Source organism: Oryctolagus cuniculus, chromosome 14 (assembly GCF_051225735.1).
Source record: "Oryctolagus cuniculus isolate XC-2025 breed Fujian yellow rabbit chromosome 14, ASM5122573v1, whole genome shotgun sequence".
NCBI classification, from domain to species: domain Eukaryota; kingdom Metazoa; phylum Chordata; class Mammalia; order Lagomorpha; family Leporidae; genus Oryctolagus; species Oryctolagus cuniculus.
This window is the reverse complement of record NC_142880.1, coordinates 95,390,647-95,413,580: the sequence shown is the minus strand read 5'-3', so window position 1 is coordinate 95,413,580 and position 22,934 is coordinate 95,390,647.

Below are 22,934 nucleotides of genomic sequence, written 5' to 3'. Positions count from 1 at the left end.
TTTTATGGGGCAGATGAAATTAAATAAACAACGTGACATTCATTCCGGATGAAGGCTCCTTGGATAATCTGTTATTAAAACTCTTATTATTGAGTCTAATGGCTGTTTGTTTCTATTTAGCACACATTTGTTGTTTCTGGCTCAGGGCTGGCTATCGCTGGATGGGATAACATAAATATTTATCCAGTGGTGACTGTTATTAGCCGTCGGAGGATGAACTACACACCCAATTCATTTCAACGTATATACAGAGTTAAAACTTGAATTTTAAAGCATTACCAAGGAAGAATAATAAATAACTTTTGATTAAAAGGAGAAATTGTGTGTGAGATAAAACCAAGAGTAGAAGCTGCGGGGCTGGCTCTGCACGACGGTGGCCTGGTGCCCTCTAAGGAGAGGGACAGAGCAGAGCACCAGGCCGGGAGCTGCCGCCCGAGGGCTCGGGATGGCCCTGCCCGGGAGCGGCTGGGGCAGCAGCCTCGGGGGTGCCTGACCAAATTTTGCAGAGGCCCTGCCGCCCGAGTTTGCTGGGACACGGCGGGGGTGGGGGGCTGTGGGGCTGCAGGACCCCCAGGCCCAGGGAGCAGAGGGGGTGAGGCACACCACCTGCCAGGCAGCACCCTGCTGGGGGCCGGTGACGGGGCCACTCAGAGGCGGGAGCAGGTGTGGGAGACCTGTCCTCCCGGCAAGCGGCCACCCACGTCCCCTCCCTGCATGCGCCCTGGTCCTAGGGGAGGCTCCAGGCAGCTCTGGGGCTCACCCCGACACCCTGGAGGCTGGCCTCCCCCCAGCAGCTTCCAGCAGCCTGCACAGGGCAGCCCGCCTCCTCTGGCCGCTCCTGGCCACCCCTGTGGTGTTCCTAGTGCCCCTCTTTGTCACACCCCTCTCCGTGGGAGGGGACCCCCTCCTGCGGTCAGGGCCAGCTGCACTCCAGCACCCTGGACGCCCTGCTCCTCTCTGGACTCCTCCCTGGGGGGTGCTCCTGGGACCTGCGTCCTGAGCCCTCCCCTTCCCAACCCTCCTGTCCCATCCCCTCCCCCCCAACCTCAAACCCTGGGTGCATGCACTGACCTGGGGGGCCATGGACTACGTGAAGCCAGCGCCACAGACAGCACCCTAGGTCCTTGCACACCCAGAGCCAAGGGGGTGTGGCCGCCGACCTGCCCCGCTCACCTGCACTGCCCCGGGAGTAGCCGGCAGCCTGCAGCCTCCCTGGACACGTGCTCTCCGCTGGGGTGGCTTCCTCAGGTGGCCCTGCCCCAGGCACAGGCAGAGAATGAGGGGTGCGGAGGTCGGAAGCGGGGAGGCTGGGGTGGGAGCCAGAAGCCCTATTGGGGGGGGTCAGTGTGAACAGAGGCTGTTGGCAGGAGATGGGGCGGGGCAGGGGGACTGAGAGAGAGGAGTGGGCCACACAGGAGGGGACAGGAGGGCCCAGGGAGCTGCAGCTCCAAGTGCCCATGGGGAGAGCCGGTCTGACCTGGAGCCAGAACCCGGATCTGAGCCTGCAAGGAGGCGGCAGGGGCCACCATGGACAAGCCCTGTGGGTGTTTGGAGACAACACGGGGGCTGTCGGGAGGCAGGAAGAGCGTGGCCTGGCTCCTGCACACCCCTGAGTGTCTGCTCCCGGCATGTGCCCAGGGTCTCCCGTCACGGGGCCGGCCTGGCATTTGCACCGAGGTGAGCTGACAGCTCTGGGGAAGGCCCAGGAGGCCCGGGACGCACAGCTCAGCAAGGGAGGCGGTGCCCATGACTCACCTGCAGCCCCGGCCCTCGGACAATGGGGAGCGGCTCAGCAGGGCACGAGCCTTCTCGCCGAGTCTGTGAGCCCCACGTGTGTGAGTGGGCGGCTTGTGTGGGAGCCTGTGAGTGTGAGCAGGTGTGCTAACGCTAGGAGTGCTAGGGGCCCAGCCTCTGGGTGGGCTGTGCGTGCCAGGAGGGCTCTGGCCGGCTGCTCCAGCCGCCCTGGGGAGGACCGGTTGGCAGCTCCCACTGGTGCTCTTGATTGGGGTCAGAGAAGTTCTGCGGAACGTGGTCCTGTGAGAACACAAACGCACAGTGCGCGGAACCGCGAGCGCTGAGTGTTGGGAGAGCCCCGGGTGCGCGTGCCGGGGAAGCAGTTTCCTCGCCAGATGCTAACATCTGCCGCTCAGCCGGGGGCACAGAGTGGCTGCAGGCGATGAGGTTTACAGCTCTGTTTGCAGATTAATTTCGTAATATTTGCTTCTCACCCCCTGAACTTACTATGCAGATTCAGACTGGGGAATCGCCTTATAAAATAACTCACAGGACTCGGGCCGCACGTCCCGTGGCCTGGCCTGCTCGCTGTGGCTTCTCTTTCGCCACGTCCTCCACCCCAGGGCAGAAGTGCCCGTTCCACCCCCACCCCCAGAGGCTGGCTGGCGGGGCTGGGGGCCAGGGCTCCTGGCCCCGTCTTGCAGTCTACAGCCCCGCGGGGGTGGGGCCGGTGGCAGAGGACTGACGGCAATGTCACATGTCAGTCAAACACCTGGAAGGTGGAGTGAGGGGATCCCTGGTAACTCAGCGTCAGGCGAGGCTGGCAGGGAGGCCCGGGGGCGGGACGCAGCAGGCACTCACGCATGGTCCCCTCCTCCCTGGGCTGGGGGTCTGAGCTTCAGACACTGGCAGGCGCGGCTTCCTCTGGGTGTGGAGGTGGCTCCACCTCCCTGGCTCCTCCCATAGTGCTCCCTCCACGTGCACCTGTGGCCAAACCTCTTCTTAGCAGGAAGCCATCAGAATGGACTGGGCTCCGGCTGTGTGGCCTCACTGTAACTTGGCCATCTCTGCAAAGACCATGCCCCCAGTACTGTCCCATTCTAGGGCCCCGGGGGGTTAGGATGGAGGGGGACACGACTCCACCCTGAATACTGCCCTCCGACAGCAGACGTGGGGCCTCTGACCCCTGGCAGGCAGCGCTCTCTGCTCTCTGTGCAATCCCCATGCCGCAGGGCTGTGTCTGTGCCCCGGGGCTGGTGTTGTGGCTCAGCGGGTTAAGCCAACGCCTGCGACACCAGCAGCCCATACGAGTGCAGGTTTGAGTCCTGGCTGTTCCACTTCCCATCCAGCTCCCTGCTAATGCACCTGGGAAAGCAGCAGATGGCCCGAGGGCTTGGGCCCCTGCACCCACGTGGGCGACCCGGATGGAGGTCCAGGCTCCTGGCTTCTAGGCCTGGCCACTGTGGCTCTTTGGGGAGTGAACCATTGGACAGAAGATACCTCCCTTTCCCCGCCGATGCCCCCGCCTCTCTCTCTGTAACTCTGCCTTTAAATAAATAAATCGTAAAAGAAAAAAGCCAGTTGGTGGCCCTGGGAATGAACTCAGGCTGGGACCCGGACTTGGCATTCTCCGCTTCAGCATGTTTAACCGGGCTCACCCAAGGAGGACATCAGCCATGAAGAGTGCGCTGGTCTTTCGCAGCCAGAATGGCACAGACAGGTGGGCGGCTCCGCTGTCCCTGCGTTGTCATCGTGCTGGCCTTTCAGGAGGGGGATCCTCACCCTCCCCTCCCTTGTCTGTCCCCTCCCTCCTGCTGTGCTCTGGTGACGCATGGGTCCGAGCAAACAGGATCAGGTGTAGTGATCTCAAACTCAGGGTGTTGCAGGGGCAAACTTGGCGTTTTCTCTCCCAATGTCTTGGTTACGGCCTCACCGGAGTTACGCTGCCACTGTGCCCCTGAGGACCTGCATGGGTAAGCCAGCCACGCCGGGTGGTGCTGTCCGTCACTCACCTCCACGGTTCTGCAAACGGTGAGCCTGCCCTGGGCGGGGGCACCAGCGGCTCTGTCCCGGGGGCTGCAGCCGCCTCATCCTAAGAGCTCCTGAAACGATCAGGTAGCGCTCGGCTGCCCAAACTGAAACCTGAAGCTTCGGATCGTCTGGCTTCTCGGTCAAGAACCAGGCCTCGTGTGACGTCACACAGTCCAGACCTCCTAATTTCTTTATTAAGTTCAACTGTGATCTGAGGGCCACGGCGAGGCCCCAGCCTGGCCGCCGGAGCCACCTGTTTCGCTCACCCCCTGCCAACCCAGCCATGACCGTGGCTCCAGCTGCACTTCCCATCCTTGCCTGGGTCTCCTCTGTTTGCTTGGTGGGGGGAGGTGGAAGGCCCCACTTCCTGCATGGGAAGAGTTCTTGCCTGAGGCCCGTCTGGGGGCTCCTGTGGGTGCAGACAGAGGTGCAGGGCTGGGGGTGGAATGCGGGAGACCCTCGCCTCCTGCCAGACACACACCCCACGCAGGGGTGAGTCAGGCTTGGGAGCTGACGCAGTGAGTGCTGATGGTGCGTCACCTCCACGGCTGTCTGGCTGTAGGTTTCTGTCTCCTGTGTGTTCAGGTCAAGATGACTGTGACGACCGGAAACTTGTGGTTCAGGAGTCAGCCTCACCGTCCACCCTCACCTGTACCCTTAAACGCACACCCACACTTTCAGAAAGGGTGTTGTACAAACAAGGGAAGCAGACAAGGGAAGAAGGGTAAGTACGTCTGTAGGCAGGGTTTGGGTTGTTTGCCGGTGGAGTGCAGGCTGCTGTCTGTCCCTGTGTGGACACAGGAGCTCAGCTCGGCCACCTTATGAGCATGGTTAATAACCAGCTGCAGGGGGCTGGCGCTGTGGTGTAGCAGGGAAAGCTGTCTCCTGCAGTGCCAGCATCCCACATGGGCGCAGGTTCGAGTCCCGGCTGCTCCACGTCCTATCCAGCTCCCTGCTAATGCACCTGGGAAAGCAGTGGAAGATGGCCCAAGTGCTTGGGCCCCTGCACTCACGTGGGAGACCCAGAGGAAGCTCCTGGCTCCTGGCTTCAGATTGGCCATTTGGGGAGTGAACCAGTGGATGGAAGACCTCTCTCGCTGCCTCTGCCTCTTTGTAACTCTGCCTTTGAAATGATACATAAATCTAACTAACTAACTAACTAACCAGCTGCAGGCACTTCCAAGGCAGAGTGGCCCTGGGAAGCTACAGAGGCCCCTAAACGGCTCGCAGGAACTGACCCTGCATCCCAGTAAATCTAAAACTCACAGCTGAGGACTTCACGTGGGGCTAAACCAGCCCGGCCTCAGCTCACTTCAAAATGCCAAGGAGGGGCCGGTGCCGCGGCTCACCAGGCTAATCCTCTGCCTTGCAGCACCGGCACACCGGGTTCTAGTCCCAGTCGGGGCGCCGGATTCTGTCCCGGTTGCTCCTCTTCCAGGCCAGCTCTCTGCTGTGGCCAGGGAGTGCAGTGGAGGATGGCCCAAGTGCTTGGGCCCTGCACCCCATGGGAGACCAGGAGAAGCACCTGGCTCCTGCCTTCGGATCAGCACAGCACGCTGGCACGGCGGCCATTGGAGGGTGAACCAACGGCAAAGGAGGACGTTTCTCTCTGTCTCTCTCTCTCACTGTCCACTCTGTCTGTCAAAATAAAATAAAATAAAATAAACGCCAGGGAGGCCTCGCCGGCGACCCCGATTAATCTGGAAGAAGCGGCCCCCAGCTCCATCGGCACTGAACAAAGGGACTCTCCCCCACTTCCAAACCTGCAACCCTCCTCCCGCTCCCCATAGTCATTATCTTGTCACTCAAGAGACCCTTGCCTTTTGTATCTTCCTCGGGCCCGTGGCCAATGCCCAGCCCCCTCCCACCCCTGTGCACCTGCCTGGCCAGCTGCACGTGGGTCTGGCGCTGGCTCTTTCCCCATCTAGGTGGTTGCTGCAAATGCAAGTCAAACGTGAGGGTCAGGAGGATGGTTTTTGGTGCATGGTGCACTCAGCCAGGAGTGGGGCTCCCCTAGGGGAGGAGGGCACCCCCAGAGCCCACCAAAGCCCACACGCAAGGTCACTGCCCAGCGGCGGGGGGCCTCAACTTCCAGCCTGACTCTTGGGCGATCCTGGTGTTCAGGTGCGTTACCCACTGTGCGTGGCTCACCGACAGGCAGCACGCTTACCGTCCATACTAAAGGCAACAACCCTTCAGGCTACTGGAGCTTCTGTTTCAGTCCCGACACCCGGCTCACCAGGGGCGTTACCCGGACAGCAGCTCTGTGCTCCTCCAGGTCCTAACGGGGCCCGGCCACACCCAGCCTCCTTCTGCTTCTTCCTGAGGTTCAGCATCCCTGGGGCTGGTGGGTGACGCGCCCTGCAGCGGGGGCCACAGGGCACTTCCTTCTCAGCGCGTCTATCCCGGAATTCGTGTCAGAGCTCTTCAGTCCGGGCTGTTTCATCCTAAGTTTTTACAGGGGCAGTCTCACGTGAGGCCAGCCAGGTGTGGAGGCAGCCTGGCCTCCCTCAGGGTCAGGCGGACTCCCGGTGGCCTTGGGCACCTTCCGAGCAGCTGGGGTGGCTGGTCAGCCCCCTCCTTCTCAGGACTTAGCCTCCAGGGAACTCGGTGCAGCAGCTGTTCAGCCACCCACGGGGTCAGCCGAGAAGCGGCACCCACACCTTCCTCAGGCCAGAACTCCGCCCTGTCGCCATCGTGGGGACCTGTCGCCATCGTGGGGACCTGTCGCCATCGTGGGGACGCCACACCTGACTCGTGCGTGCATGAGTGCAGTGACACAGAGGCCTCAGGCGCCCACGGGGAGGATTCTACAGCACCTGATGCCCTGGAAGCTGGACCCAGAGCTAATCAGCCGCGCAGCCTCCTGCTGGCCCTGCCGACCCCTCCCTCAGCTCACCTGCGCCTGGCTGTGCTGCCGTGGGGCCCCGGCTCCTGGAAGCTGCCGGTCAGAAATGCAGGGGAGCCAGGAGCCAGCGCGGGACGAGCTGGGCCGTGGATGTGTGTGGTCTCTGCTGTGGGGAGCGGAGGCAGAGTCTGCCTGGGGATGGACTGTGGGCTCCCTGGTCTCCTCGCGGACCCCCTGCCACCTGAGTCCTCTCTGAGCCCGGGAAGCAGGGACGACCCTGCTCCGTCTGCTTGGGGACCTCTTGCTTCCCTCTGCAGCCTCATCCACAGTGGTGTCCTTGGGAGCAGCCCTGGCGCTGCCGTGAATCGCGGAGGCTGGCGGGGCACCTGGTGGGGACGGAGGTGGCCCAGGCCCCGGCCTTCGAGGTCCTGGAGCCCCGGCCACCCCGTCTCTGAACTCCACACTTCCTGCTGCCTCCTCTCTTCACACCTGTGCTGGGCTGCAGGCAGGAGAAGCTGCGAGTTTGTTGCTCTGCAGTGCATCAGAAACAAGGCTGAAAATGGCTTTTCTTCCTTTTTTTCAAATCCACCTGTTTCACTTGACACACGCTGCCAAGCTGCCAAGGGTTTGGGCACATTCCTTGCGGTGGTTATGGGATTTCACTACATGAAAAGGCAGACGTCACGTCTGAGTGTGATTCTGCAGAAGTGGCTCCATGTTCTTTTCCTTGGAGATTAAGTAGCTTACACAAGCGCGATGGGGCACTTGGGTTAACAGTGTGCCCTTCTCTGGCTTATTAGCCACAGAACAATTAATAGAGACAGAGAGCGCTCCCTGACAAGGGGCTTTTCTGCCCCAGTGAGTACTTGAAAGGCACAATTCCTGCTTTGTGCGGCACCGACTCCCATGCAGAGAGGGCTGGAGCTCTCCTGGTCCCCGCCTTGAATGGAACTGAAATGCCACCCTCGTCACAACCTAGACAGCCCACCTTTCTCCCACGGAGCTCATTCCTGGTCTGGCTAAATCCAGGAGGCTGAGCTGAGGCTTGGCATTAGTGTTTGGGGTTGCAGCCAGGACGCCTCTCCTGTCTCTGGTCACCAGCAAGCCCACCGGGACTGCGAGATGTCCTGGCAGCTCCAGCTCACATGTTAGACCAGCCTTCCTGGACCCCCGAGAGAAGCAAGCAGCCCCAACGCAGCAGGACGAGTCCCAGGCTATGGAGGGTGCAGCCGCAGCGCCATGGCCCTGCAGAAGCCCGGAGCAGACAGGACGCGACCAGTGACTGCGCCTCTCCTCGTTGTATCCTCTGCTTCCAGCTCGGGACCAGCGAGAGGACGGCCAATGCCCTCCGCCCCCCATCCCCCATCACAGCCCTGCTGCTCTCCCGCGCCCCAAAAAGCCAGCCCTGCTCACTCACGCGTGGGAAGTCGTCAGGAGTCCCAGCAGCCCCAGGAGCCGGCGCTGGGGGCTGAGGATGGCCTGTCCCACTGCAGCATTGCCGAGGTGATGGAGCGGAGAGGTGCGGGAGCCGTGAGCCGTGAGCAGGGCCTCCAGAGGGGTCCCTGTGGGGCCTGGGGACTCACACCAGGCTGTTGTGCAAAGCTGGTCTGCGGGGCGGCCACTCCTGGTTCCCATCCTCCACACGCTGGTGCTCGCGTGCCCTTCACTCCCCACCTCCTCACCACACCCTCCCCAGAAGTCAGCCCCATGCCAGCCACACGCTCTTGGACTTCTGGGACTCCAGCTGTGGGCACGTCCCCAGGACTGGTGGTAATCGCAGCCGGAGGCCATGGCACCCCCGTTTCTCAGCCGCCGTGACAACCCCCACAGGCTGGGTGGACCAGCAGCACACCTGTACCTCTGGAGGTGTGCTGGAGGCTGGCACACGGTGCCAGTGTGGCCAGCTCTGGTGAGGGCCTTTGTCCTGGCAGGCAGTGGGCTGGCTCCCTGCCGAGCTCTGGTGAGGGCCTTTGTCCTGGCTTGCAGTGGGCTGGTTGTCTGCCGAGTGCTCATACATGGCACAGGGAGAGGAGAGAGCTCTCAGCTGCTTTCTGCAAGGTCACTCATCCCTGTCCCCATGACCTCATCCACCCTTAATCGTCTCCCAAAGGCCCCGCCCCCACATCTCACCACACTGAAGGTGTCTGTCCCACAGGGGGCACGTGAGTGGCGGGGACGACGGGAGGAGGCGTTCTAGGGAGGAGCAGGTGACGACCAGCGGTGGTGAGCGAGCTCCCCTTGGCCACGCTCCAGGTGCCCGCATCGTGTGGCCTCATCCCCTGTGCCACATTTTCTCCCTGGTATTGGGTTTCATGCAATGAATGACACTCTCCTTGCACATTATAATTTAAGTGGTTGACTCTGGGGTCCCCCATGTGTCATGGGTCCAGGGAGGAGTCTGGGCAGAGGCCGGGTCAGCTTCCCCATGGCTGCATGCGGGTGCTTATGCCCAAGCCCCCCTGAGCCCGGCCACAGCAGGGCCACGTTCCTGCAGGACGGTCGGTCTGGCAGTCCTAGAGCGGACGTGGGTGAGGGGTCAGGATGTGCCCCTCCCCAGGGCGGGGGCTCTGGGAGAGCTGGCCAGAGGAGACATCCGAGGAGAGCGGCACGGCCTCCCCCAGGGCTGGTGTGTGGAACCGCTACGTCGCACCTGGGTGCCCCATCCTCTGCCCACATCTGGGTGATGGTTGCGCCCTTGCATTGCTGCCCACAATGGACTGGGGTCCGAGTCACGATGCTGACCTTCACAATGACTCAGCAAACCTGGTTCACGTTGATGCGTCTGTGTCCTGGGCTGGGTTAGGCTGACCGCGCCCCAGGGGGCGGCTGTGTCCACAGCGGTGAGGGCGCAGCCGCCTTTCCTCTCAGCACTGCCTCGTGGCTCTTCAGCTCCCACCCTCCCCAAAGACCACATCGTCCCCCAGCCACCTTCTCCCTGTCACGTGGCTCTTCAGCTCCCACCTTCCCCAAAGACCACATCGTCCCCCAGCCACCTTCTCCCTGTCACGTGGCTCTTCAGCTCCCACCCTCCCCAAAGACCACATCGTCCCCCAGCCACCTTCTCCCTGTCACGTGGCTCTTCAGCTCCCACCCTCCCCAAAGACCACATCGTCCCCCAGCCACCTTCTCCCTGTCACGGCGGCATCCGATGGAGGAATAAGGTGGTGTGGCAGTGTCTCCCGCGCATCCGCAAGCAGATCTGCAGCCGGGCCACCGCTTTCTCCGCTTCCCCGTCCAACTCTGCTTCTGCAGCTGCGGCTCCTGTGCGGCATGCTACCGCCCGTGTCAGCCGTGCCCAGGACAAGCCACGCGGGTGACCCCAGTCAGAGGCGGCTGCGGGACGCAGAGGGTCACACGCAGGTGACCCCAGTCAGCGAGGCGGCTGCGGGATTGGACGCAGAGGGTCACACGCGGGTGACCCCAGTCAGCGAGGCGGCTGCGGGATTGGACGCAGAGGGTCACACGCAGATGACCCCAGTCAGAGGCGGCTGCGGGACGCAGAGGGTCAGACCTGAGGCCCCAGTCCCGAAGTTCCCTCCTTGGTTCAACCATTCTCCGTGTCAGTGATCATTCTGGTTCTTTCTGGATTACTACAATTCTGACGCAACCTTGTGCAGTAGTACACTTTCTTACATTTCTGTCTTTATGTATTAGTGCATTTATTTTGACGGGACACAGTGCCCAAGTGAAAATATTGGATCAATGTTCGGGTAGTCGTCGCCATCTGAAAGTGTGGGATGATCCACGCTTACAGTAGATGGAACGTGTCTAGCTACCTCTTCAGATGGGGTGTGCTGATTTTTTTAAAACTCTAATTATTGAGCTTCCAACTCAAAGCTGCACAAATTAAAAATCAATGGTTTTCCTTGACCCAACAAAGAGCTGAATTTGCAGGGTTAACTGTCACCCTGAAGGACCCGATGCACACATCTCTGGAGCCACAGAGCCTTACAGGACCAAACACACGTCTACCTCACAAGACGCCAGAACCAAGAAAAAGACAAAAACGGAGACGAAAAGCAAGTTGGACTCGGATGTGGCATAACTATGGGAAATATTAGGGTGCGAATTATTTATTTATTTATTTATTTAAAAGAGTTACACAGAGAGGAGAGGCAGAGAGAGAGAGAGAGAGAGAGGACTTCCATCCAATGGTTCACTCCCCAGATGACCGCAACAGCCAGAGCTGGGTTATTCCAAAGCCAGGGGCCAGGAGCTTCTTCCAGGTCTCCCACGTGGGTGCAGGGACCCAAGGACTTGGGTCATCTTCCACTGCTTTCCCAGGCCTTAGCAGTGAGCTGGATCAGAAGTGGAGCAGCCGGACTCAAACCAGCACCGATATGGGATGCCAGCACTGCAGGTGGCGGCTTTGCCTGCCAAGCCTCAGCGCCAGTCCCTAGGATGGGAATTTTTTAAAAACTGTGATTGCTGTGTTAAGGGATTTAATACAACGGTATGCAACATACAAGGGCGCATAAATAATATAAGCAGAGGCACAGAAATTTTGGAGTGAACAAAAACGCTATAATTAAAAAACACAGTCACCAACATAAATAAATAAGCACGTAAATAAAAGTCTTTGATGAGTTTATCACTTGACACAGCCGTGGACAGAAAAAGAATTGATGCCAGGTCAATAGAAACTTCCCAAGTTTGAAGGCAAGACGAAAACAAGCAATACAATGAAGAAGCAAACGGAGGTGAGCAGTGCAGGGCTGGGACTCGCACACACCCAAGGACAGACCTGTCTGCAAGGTCCCTCATCCCCGTCCCCTGACCTCATCCACCCTTAGTCGTCTCCCAAAGGCCCCGCCCCCACATCGCACCACACTGAAGGCGTCTGTCGCAAGGGGGCACGTGAGTGGCGGCAGCAGGAGACGGTGCGCGCACGTTTACACTGAAGTCGCTGGCACCCTCCCGTCGGGGCTGAGGGACCGAGCGGCCGGCTTACGTGCTACTGACGCGCGGCCTCCTTGACCTTTCTCAAGTGACCTTCCCAGCGTCAGCACAAGCCCACAGCCACCGTGCCACGCGCTCCGAGGTGTGCACGCAAACGCCGCGACGCCACGCGGCACACGGACCGCGGGCTCAGGCTGGCAGCTGGACAGACGGCCCATCTGGAAGGGATGCAGCAAGCATTCGAGCACCGGCCAGGGCGAGCCAGGACCTGAGCCCAGACTCCCTGGGCCTTGAACAAATGAGCGTGAGAATGCGGACGCTCGGTGTGCGTGGGCTGAAGCGAGGTCACGCACGGAGAGAAGCCGACACATGGCACGGATGGGGCGCAGGGCGGGGCTCGGACCACAGCACAGCACAGCACGGACCGGGGCTCAGGGCGGGGCTCGGACCACAGCACAGCACGGACCGGGGCACAGGGTGTAGCTTGGACCACAGCACAGCACGGACCGGACCGGGGCGCAGGGCGGGGCTCGGACCACAGCACAGCACGGACCGGGCGCAGGGCGGGGCTCGGACCACAGCACAGCACGGACCGGGCGCAGGGCGGGGCTCGGGCCACAGCACAGCACGGATGGGGCGCAGGGCGGGGCTCGGACCACAGCACAGCACAGACCGGGGCGCAGGGTGGGGCTCGGGCCACAGCACAGCACGGATGGGGCGCAGGGCGGGGCTCGGACCACAGCACAGCACGGACCGGGCGCAGGGCGGGGCTCGGACCACAGCACAGCACGGACCTGGGCGCATAGCACGGACCGGGGCGCACAGCACGGATGGGGCACAGGGCGGAGCTCAGATCCGTAAGCCCAGCTTTCACCTTGGGAAATAAAGAAGTCAAAGGTCTTGAACCAAAAGCACACAGAATAATAGAAATCACAAAAATTAAAACTGAAAACAAGAAGACAAGAGAGGAAAATCAGTAAAATCTAAAAGTTCTTTGGACATGTCAATAAAGCTTGTAGATGAAAAATAAGCAAAAAAAAAAAAAATATCACTAAACCCCAGAGCCAGCAGGTAACAAATCCTGGTGGGGACGTGGGGTGAGGTGAACTCTGCACTGTTGTTAGAAAAGTGAACTCGTACAGCCAGCCATCGTGAGAGGCGGAATGCAGCTGCCCCCGACACTAAAAGTAGGGCACACCCACTACTGGGCACAGAGCCCCGAAAGGAATCAGTGTGCGGGACACACGTCTGCACCCCTGGATTGTGCTGCACCATCCCCGCAGCCAAGCTGTGCAACTGACCTCGGCACCCACCCACCCAAGAATGCAGAAAGGAAACGTGGCACAAATGCGTGACGGACACGACCCGGCCAGGAAAGGATGAAACCGTGTCATCTGCAGCGAGGTTGGAACCCAAGGTCGTTGCAGGAAGCGCATTAGGCAAGTACAGGAAGCAGGCACCGCGTGAGCTCAGTCATGTGTGTGGGGCCAGCAAGGTGACCCTAAGGGGACAGAAACAAAAACATCGTCACGTGTTTCAGAGGTGCGGGAGGCAAGGGCGGGGTGAGAAAAGTTGACTGACAGGCACTAGGGCATAGCCAGAGGGGAGTAAGGAGTTCTGGGCTTGTACTGCACAGTAGGTGACCATAGATAATGCTGATGTGCTGTTCTCTATGAGTAAACTCTAGAAGGTAGATTTGAACATTTTGGTCTTGGAGAAATGCTAAATGCTTGAGGACATAGATGCACCTACATGTCTATGTGAACCCATCAATCATCAGTGTATCAGTGCACTCCACGTGTCTGTGCGAAAGTCAAGGGAATGTTAGGAGGCCGGAGCTGTGGCGTAGCAGGTAGAGCTGCCGCCCATGATGCCAGCATCCTATATGGGTGGCAGTTTGGGTCCTGGCTGCTCCACTTCTGATCCAGCTCCCTGCTAATGCACCTGGGAAAGCAGTGGAGGATGCACCCAAGTACTTGGGTGCCTGCACCCACATGCGCCTGGCTCCTGGCTTCAGCCTGGCCCAGCCCTGGCAGTCGCTGTCATTTGGGGAGTGAACCAGCAGATGAAAGACCTCTCTCTCTCTCTCTCTCTCTCTCTCTCTCTCTCTGTCTTTGTCTCTGTAACTGTGTGTTTAAAAAAAATAAAAACAAATCTTTGTTTAAAAAAAGAAAGGTTAAAACATGTAAGTGGGATCCCTGCTGTTGATACCGTGGACATTAGAAGCATAGTCACAGAACACACCAACGCTGTACCCACAAGTCCCGTGACGTGGGATTCCTTGAGAGAACCTGCCAAGCACCCAGAGGAGTAGCAGGACCCGAGTGTTTACGTGGTGCCACACCCACACAAATCACAGACGCACTGGGTGCCTCTTGGTATAAGGTCAAGGCCCACCAGTGATTCACCACCTTCAGAATGAAAGCTCCGAATTCAGGGGGTCCCGGGTGAACCCCACAAGGCTCTGAGGAAGACACAGTGGCCCAGAGCTCCTCACTTGTGCCTTGGAGCAAGCTTTGTCCGAAACCCAAACCACGCAGAGACACCACCAAAAAGGTAATTTACGGGCCCTGACTTTCATGAGCGAAGAGGCATAATTCATAATAAAATAACAAACAGGAAGGGTCCTCAAAGGTATGTGTCTGAGAAAAATCACGCAGACATTGAAAAAAATTTTGCATCAAAACAAGATTTTAACTCCATTTTCCAACAAATGTTGTAAAATACCTCGTATAATCCAATAATACACGAACAAGTGAGATTTATTATAGGCAAGCCTAATTCAGCATTCAAAAATCAATGCATGTAATCCTCCAAATCAATAGGCCGAAGAAGCAAAACCACGTAACCACATAGTATTAATTGATGTATAAAAAGCAGTGGGCAACATCCAACAGACATTTAGACAAAAACTCGCAGCACGAGGGGACGCATCTTCAGTGTGATGAAGAACGTTCATGAAAACACAAAGCTACAGTTAGCACCATGCTTAGTGCTAAGAGATTGGACGATGTCCCCCGAATTTCAGAGACGAGACAAGGCAGGGTGCCCTTTCTCATCATTTCTATGTCCTGAAGTTGTAGCCCCTGGAACAAATCAAGACACACGTGCACGTGCACGCGCACGCGCACACACACACACTATATATATATATATATATATATATGTATATATATAAATTTGAAAGAAATTCAACTGTTTCTACTTGTAGGCGAAATGATTGTTTATGCATAAAATCTAAAAAAATATGCAAAAAGACCCTGGGAACTAAGAAGCCAGTATGTAATGCCGGCGCCGCGGCTCACTAGGCTAATCCTCCACCTTGCGGCGCCGGCACACCGGGTTCTAGTCCTGGTTGGGGCGCCGGATTCTGTCCCGGTTGCCCCTCTTCCAGGCCAGCTCTCTGCTGTGACCAGGGAGTGCAGTGGAGTATGGCCCAAGTGCTTGGGCCCTGCACCCCATGGGAGACCAGGAGAAGCACCTGGCTCCTGCCATCGGATCAGCGCGGTGCGCACCGGCCGCGGCAGCCATTGGAGGGACCAACGGCAAAGGAGGACCTTTCTCTCTGTCTCTCTCACTGTCCACTCTGCCTGCCAAAAAAAAAAAAAGCCAGTATGTAGCACAGATTTAAAGCCCATAGGCAGAAGTCAGTGTTTTCTGACATAGCAGCAGTGAACTACCACCCCTTAACAGACGATAGTGTTTACGAGAGTACCAGAAATAAGTACTTAGGCAGCAATCTATAAAAATGCACACGGGAAGAACTACAAAGCATTGAATAAAAATTTTAAAAATGTCTAAAGAAATGGAACATTCATGAATAGACTCAATGTTGTTGTTTTTTAAAGATTTTTTTTTATTTTAAAGGCAAAGTTACTGAGAGAGAAGGAGGCGGAGAGGGAGAGAGAGAGAGAGAGAGAGAGATCTTCCATCTGCTGGTTCACTCCCCAAATGGCTGCAACTGTCAGGGCTGGGCCAGCTGAAACCAGGCTCCAGGAGTTTCTTTTGGGTCTTCCACAAGGGTACAGGAATCCAAGCATCTTCCACTGCTTTCCCAGGCCACGGCAGAGCTGGATCAGAAGTGGAGCAGCAGAGACTAGAACCAGGGCCCATATGGGATGCCAGCACCACAGGCAGAGGCTTCACCCGTTATGCCACAGTGCTGCCCTTGTCAATAGTGTTAATATTTTTCCCAAGTTGACTGTGTCAATTTCAATGAAATTCTAGTGAAAATCTCAGCAAGCTATTTTGTGGAAATCAAAATCACTCTAGAATTAGCATGGAAAGCAGTAAATTTTTTTTGACAGGCAGAGTTAGACAGTAAGAGAGAGAGAGAGAGAGAGAGAGAGAGAGAGAGAGAGAGAAAGATCTTCCTTCCGTTGGTTCACCCCCAAAATTACCACCACGGTTGGCACCGCGCTGATCCAAAGCCAGGAGCCAGGTGCTTCTCCTGGTCTCCCATGGGGTGCAGAGGCCCAAGCACCTGGGCCATCCTCCACTGCCTTCCCGGGCCACAGCAGAGAGCTGGCCTGGAAGAGGAGCAACTGGGACAGAATCCGGTGCCCCAACCGGGACTAGAACCCAGGGTACGCGTGCCGCAGGCGGAGGATTAGCCTAGTGAGCCACGGCGCCGGCCAGAAGTAAATGTTAAGTACGCCACGCTATGCTAAAGAAACGTAAAACAGTTAGGGGATAGGTAGGCCATGACCCACACTGCCTGTTCTCAAGCCTTTCGGGAGAGCCCCAGTAACAAGGACAGCGGGAGCCGAGGGAAGAACAGACACGACACGCAGATCGAATGGACACAGGAGAAGGCCACAGACTACACCTGCCCAAGCACAGACAGCAGTTTGTGCTACAGGCATGAAGGCTCTAGAAGGCAGAGCTTCTCACACCAGCACTGCTGCAACAGTCGGACCTCTCTCTGAACACGAATCTCGACATGAACTTTATATCTTTCTCAGACATTAATTCAGAGCAGAGACTTGAGTGTAAAATTACAAGTAGGATGTTTCTAGGAGCAAACAGCCGTGAGAAGGCGACCTGGCCAGGGGCCGCTGATGGGGCTGGAGCCACAAAGCCACAGCACCACACACGCAGGTGACAGTAACTGGGACTTCACTGAGATTGAAGTCAGTATTTCAGCTCTGGAAAAGTGGTTGTTAAGAGATGAAAAGAGATGCCCCAGTTGGGGGAAAACATTTTGAGACACAGTCTAATGATGGAAACTAGGATGGGGCTGAAGAGTCTCCCCTTGTCACCAGTGTGGGGGACGAGCCAGTGCAGCGGGCAGGTGTAGAGGTGTTGGTCCCAGGACTTTCTCCGTAAGTGAACGTGGTCGGAGCTGTTTCAACAGCAAACCTGCATGTAAACAGTGCGCTCTAGCTGACGAAACTTCCCCAGTGGGTGCACATTAGCCATTTGACACCACAGCACCCAAGGACTGGAAATGACCAGTTAGGTAAGTGGATGTCAAACCACAAGACTCGGGGAGACGCCACGCAGGAGGGAGAAGCATGGATGCAGGTTGGAGACCTCAGTGTTAATTCACATTCGGCTTTACAGGTACAGTGGTCACGTGGAGAGATTTCTAGACATGTGCACGCGTGTATTTCTCTGTTCCAGCCGCAAGGACACTGAAGAAGCCTAGCTTCCCCGCATCATGAGTCCTAGCATCATTCTCCAGCAAACAGAGCCAGGCTTCCTAGGAAGTACTGACTTGTTCTGGGACCATGGTAGTAAACCCTCAGCGCAAGCCCTGAGCACCCTGTAGTGCCCATGCCCACACGCGTGTGCACACACCTACAACACGGGAGATGGTAAAGGGACACTAGAGCTAGGTGGACGACCTGGCGACGGAGAAAGTCGCTTAATAAAGTGGTACTGGGGTGCAGCCATCATCTGACACTGTTGCCTAAACAAGGACGAGGGGGAATGGACCAACACCCTCTGAACAAGGCTTCCCAAGTGTGAGCTGTGCACACAGCTGTCTCCTAGAAACAGCGAGAGAGGGAGGGTGCACGCAGCTTGAGCATAAGCCCGTCAGGCGACATCTCAGCCACACCCTCAATGGCAGTGGCAGCGGCCACAGAGTGCCCGGCACGGCGAGGGAGGAGAGTGGCACTCACTCTGTGTTCATCTTGAAATCCCTGTCCCCAGCCTAATCATGAGCAAAGCATCCGACAAATCCCCACCGAGAGGGTCCCGTAGCTGACTTGACCACCGCTGCTGGGAGCTGTCATGGTCATCAGAAATGGGGAGCTGAGACTGTGTCACAGCCGAGCGGAGCCGCAGGCGATGTGAGCCCCCTGTGCTACATGGAGCCACGGACGGGCCCTGGGACAGGGTAACGTGCCGGGAGAAGCCAAGGAGATTGCCCGAGCGGTGGCGCTCAGCCCGGCTCTGTGGTGGCGGCAGGTGCAGCGAGTTGGGATGTTCCTGTTTGAGGAGCGCAGAGGCACATGGATGGGCAGTGTCTGTACAGGCAAAGCCGTTCTCCTATAAAGCTAACTGTTGATTACCGAGAGCTCTTCCCTGATGGAAATATGCGGTGGGGATGGTGGGAAGAACCAGAGAGCCGGGCGGCCACTCAGCCGCTCTCGCCACCGTGCTCATGCCGGGCGTTCTTCCCCGGTCAAAGTTATAGGAGTTAATTCCCCTGGAATCCGGCGGCCTCCCTCCTGCCCTGAGCTCTGGCACCGCCACCGTGTCTCTGAGCCGGGCAGAATGAGTCAGAGCTGGCCTCAAGCTAGGGGTGCTTGAGCACGTGGGGCCCAGTCGCCTGGGAAAGGTGTCTTACCAAGGCCAGGCCACCAGTGGCGGGGGGCCGGCGTCCCTGGGCTCCCTGGGGTGCGCTCGGGGGGGCTGTGTCCTCCCCGATCCTGCGACGACCTGTGGAAAGCGGCAGCTCGTGCCAACTGAACTGTTCACCTCCAGCACACCAGTTAATTTAAACTCAATTACTTAGCCGAGCAGGGCCAGTGACTTCCAAAGAGGAGCCACACACCCACTCCACTCAGTTTTCTGCCAAAACGCAGCGTGAGTTTTGTTTTCTTTAAAAACTACCATTTCCATATAATTGGATTAGCCCAGCGTGGGACCGGTGGCCAGATGTGGAGGCTCCCTAGACCAGGCAGATCCTGCGTGTGACCTCAGGCCTCACTCATAATATTCCGCGGGCTGAAATTGAGCTGTCGGCGGCAAACCGCCTCAAGAGTCCTTAAGAAGCTCCAACTGTTGGTGGGGGAAAACAAAAACACACCCACGGCTCGGCTGAAGCTTCAGATGTCCAAACAGCCGCGGTCAGAGATCAAGAAATGATTTCTTAATTGCTAATTGCTAGGAGCAACCTTTAATTTTGCTAAGACGGACAGAAGGGGAGAATGAAGAAAGTGCCCCGCAGCTGTTAACTTCAGAGTCTGTATGCGAGCACTGGGTCTCTCCAGTGTGGCCTCGGGATCCCGCTTCCTGTTCCCCCACCACCTCCAGCTCTCGGCCGAAGACCCCTCGGGTACCAAGTCCTACCCCTGCCTGCTGCGGAAATGCGATTGCCCTGGCTCTGCCTTCGAAATTCACACTAGAGAGGAGGCAGTCAGGAAGCTGTGCAAAACGCAGCAAGCAGAGGCGGGGAGCCCCCACCCCCAGCCCCAGGTCTGGGCACGGGGTGGAGGGGCTTCACGGGAGGGGAGGGGCTTCCCAGGGCTTCCTGGAGGAGGGAACATGAGCTGGTTCCACTTCCACAGCTGAGGGAGTCCTCACGCTCCCTGGGCGGGGGCCGGGGCCTGTGGCTGTGCAACCTTGGGGGTCTCTGTGTGGCTAAACTCCTTTAAGTCTCTTGGAACTCTGAGAATGAAATTTGGGTTTTTGCTGGAAGGTGAGACTTCCGAATTCTTTGTGCGGCACAGCCAGAGCTGCGGGGGCACCTGCGGGATGCCGCTCCCCGCCCACCCTGTTCCTCTACAGCGGTGAGAACCTACCTGGCTTCACACCGCGTCAGGGGCTGCTCACGGGCCCCACAGCTCCAAGGTAACACCAGGACCAGGACGGCGCCCTCCTGAGGACACTTCCCGTGTGACCGCTCGCCCCTCTCAGCGTGACCACAGTTTGTAGGAGGTGTCCTCTTTCAAAGGATAACCCAGCCTGCTCCACCTGCTCGGCTGCACCTTCCGGGGGCCGGCCATGCCCCAGCTTTGTCCCGGGGCGGGGGTGAGAAGCAGGCGGGTCCTGTCCTCTATTTCCTGTCGCATGGTGCAAGGCAGAAGGAGAGCAACCCCACTCCCAAAAACCAAGTTTTGAAGGCATGAGACCCACCCACAAGGCCCTGGTGACCTCATCACCTAAAGACGCCCACCCCTTGCCCACAAGGAGGACGATGAGATGTCGGAGGGGTTTTGTGGAGAGCAAAGGTTCCGGGACGTCAGCTCCTCCCCTTTCTCCGGGCGGTGTTGTAGGCGTGCTTTTGAGAGCCAGCTTTTCTGCAGTTTTTCTGTGACGGCTAAATCTCTAACTTCTCTAGTTTATCGCTAAACATCCATTTCTTTTCCTGCAATATGGTGACCATCTAAGTTCCCAATATACGGCATACGGTAGGAGGTCATCAGGGTTACTCTCCTCCATGAAGGGCACCCTGTGAAACAGGGATGCTACGTTGGTCACACTGGGAATCGCCGTGATCAAGGGGTGGCACCGTGACGGCCCCAGGGGTGCTGTTCTTGGCTCCAGCCCAAGCTCCCAGGTTTAGCCTACTGTTTAAGATGCCACTTATATTGCCTGAATCCCTTATTCAGTGCCTGGGTTCAAGTCCTGGCTGCTCCACTTCCTATGCAGCTCCCTGCTAATGGCCTGAGAAAAGCAGTGGAGGGTGGCCTAAGTGCTTGGGCCCCTGCACCCACGTGGGAAGCCTGGATGAAGCTCCTGGCTCCTGGCTTCCATCTGGCCCAGCGCTGGCTGTTGCACCCATCTGGGGAGTGAATCGGCAGATGGAAGATTCTCTCTCTCTCTCTCTCTCCCTCTCTCTCTCTGTAACTCTGACTTTCAAATATATAAATAAATCTTTAAAAAAGACCCACAGGGCTCACTCTTGCCACTGACCCACTCTGGAAACTGGCCAAGTCCACGCTCTGTGGAAGTCGAGGTGCACTCCAGAGGCCAGGTCACTGGTCTCTCCTGCTTGGGTTCCCGAAGCCCTCTCTTCACCCTCCCCACTGAGGAGTTTAACAACATGTACAACACGAGCACTTTCCAGTGTTGGCTCTTCCCAGCAGAGTCGATGGCCGGGCGGACCCACGGGTGGCGAGGTCTCCGGCAGCATAGGTGGGCGGGGCAGGTGGAGACCCTCAGTCTCTGATGTTAACAGGAGATGTGCATGCCTCTGGCCAAGGCAGACAGTGTCTGAGGCATTAGCCACTGTGCCGGCACATTTGTTATCACTTTAATGAATTTACATACACCCTGGCATATTCAAATGTAATAAAATAATCACCATAGGAGAGGTTTGTTGTTGCGTTTGTAATAACGTTATCGATTGTTAATCTCTGCCCAAAAGTAACTGAAGGTCGGTGTTGAAATTAATTTTATGAGCTGGAGCTGTACACACGCAGGAGTTTGAAGTTGAACCAGAGCCCCCCCAGAAGCGATATGGAACCGTGTGTGGTGTGTGTGGATGCGAAGCCGGGTCTGGGACCCGGCCGCTAATACCTGGGAACAGCTCTGTCTCCGCTGGAATGCAGGCTGACCGTCTGTGGCTTTGCTTTGGGAAAGAAAAGCTTTAATGCAGCCGTGCCAATTATACAACAAACTTCCTGAGGCCGTTTAAAATGAACTTCTTCAATTTCTGCACAAAACAGAACGAAGCAAAGCACACGGATGCCTCGGACACTGCAGATGGAATCTGAGAAAGAAGCAAAAGCAGCATTGACCGAAGGACAAGGAGCAAAGGGCAGTCACCCCCATTCACGGTTGGGGGGGTCTCCCCGGGGGAGGGTCGGGTAGAGATCGCTGGCCGCCGGCTGCTGCGCGGGAGCGGCTGAGGGATCAGTGGGTCAGGGGTGACAGGAAGCAGTAGCAGGCTGTCGAAGGGAGAAACAACCCGAGTGGTACGGGGAGAGCCGAGCAGGGTGGTCGGGCCCCAGCTGAGGGCAGTGGCCGAGGAGAGGAGAGCAGTGGCGTGGATGGTTGGGTGCTGCAGCACCTGACCTCAGGGTGTGGCCCAGGGAGCCGAATCTGCAGTGCCAGTGGTAGTGTGGGGGGTGGTGGGACCCAGGCTGGAAGACGAGACAGGCCACCAGCAGAGAGGAGGGCGCCCACGTCCTGAGTCCACGGAGGCCGGGATGGCCCCTGGGGACAGCAGAGAGTGCTGGTGTGGTGGTGTGCGTGCGCTCTGCTGGGCACACGGGACGTTCCTTGCGATGCCATGGAGAGTGGGCACGGGGTCTGGGTCAACCCTGGGAAGCTGTTTGGTTTTCCAGGATCTCAATCAGTTCTTGAGGAAGGAGAGCTGGTGGGATGGGCGTTGCAGTGCAGGGGTCCAGCGGCCACTCCGGAAACCCGCATCCCACATCGGAGCACTGGTCCGAGTCCTGGCTACTCCGCTTCTGACCCGGCTCCCTGCTAATGCGCCCGGGCAAGAGCAGAAGGTGGCGCAATCCCTGGGTTCCTGTACCTCCGAGGGAGACACGGATGGAGTTTCAGGCTCCCGGCTTCTGCCCGGCTCAGCCATGGCTGTTAGGCCACTGGAGGAGTGAACCAGTAGATGGGTGACCTCCCCTCTCCCCCTCTCTCTGTCACTCTTTCATATACATAAATAATCTTTGAAAAGAAAAGGAGGCTGTGTCTTCCGTCCCTACTGTGTATTAAGGTTCAACTCAGCCGCTCAGAGTCTCAGTCCAATCACGGCTCAGAATCACCTTTGAAACTGCGACATAAAGCAGCCTGTCCCAGACTCCTGTGTTGGCGAGACGCAGACACTCCCTCTCTGCGTTTTTGGCTCTCTTGAGCCTATTGCTGTTTCTCTTAAATATTTAAAGCTGAGACAAAGCAGAATGATCAAGATTAGATCACACTGAGTGGAACTCGCTGGTCTTGGGCGTGCGCGGGTTTTTGCGAATCACTGTGGTCTCTCATTGGCCAGCGTGGCCACGTCAGAGCTGCTCTTTCCGACGTTCAGTGAGCCGTATTTCTCACCAGGCCATGCTACATGGCTGCCCCGTGCCTGTCACCCTGCAGCTGCAAGAACTCGCAATGGTTTCGCGAGGGGAAGGTCTCCTGGCTTATTTTATTCTGTGTATAATCACAACTAAATTCTGTAGTTGTGAATTTTATCCTGGAACTTCCTTCTTACAGTCAAGCCCTCATGCCCACACCTGTAGGGGAGATTTCTGCGCACTGATCAGCATCCCTTTCCTCGTGACACGTGCTGGCAATC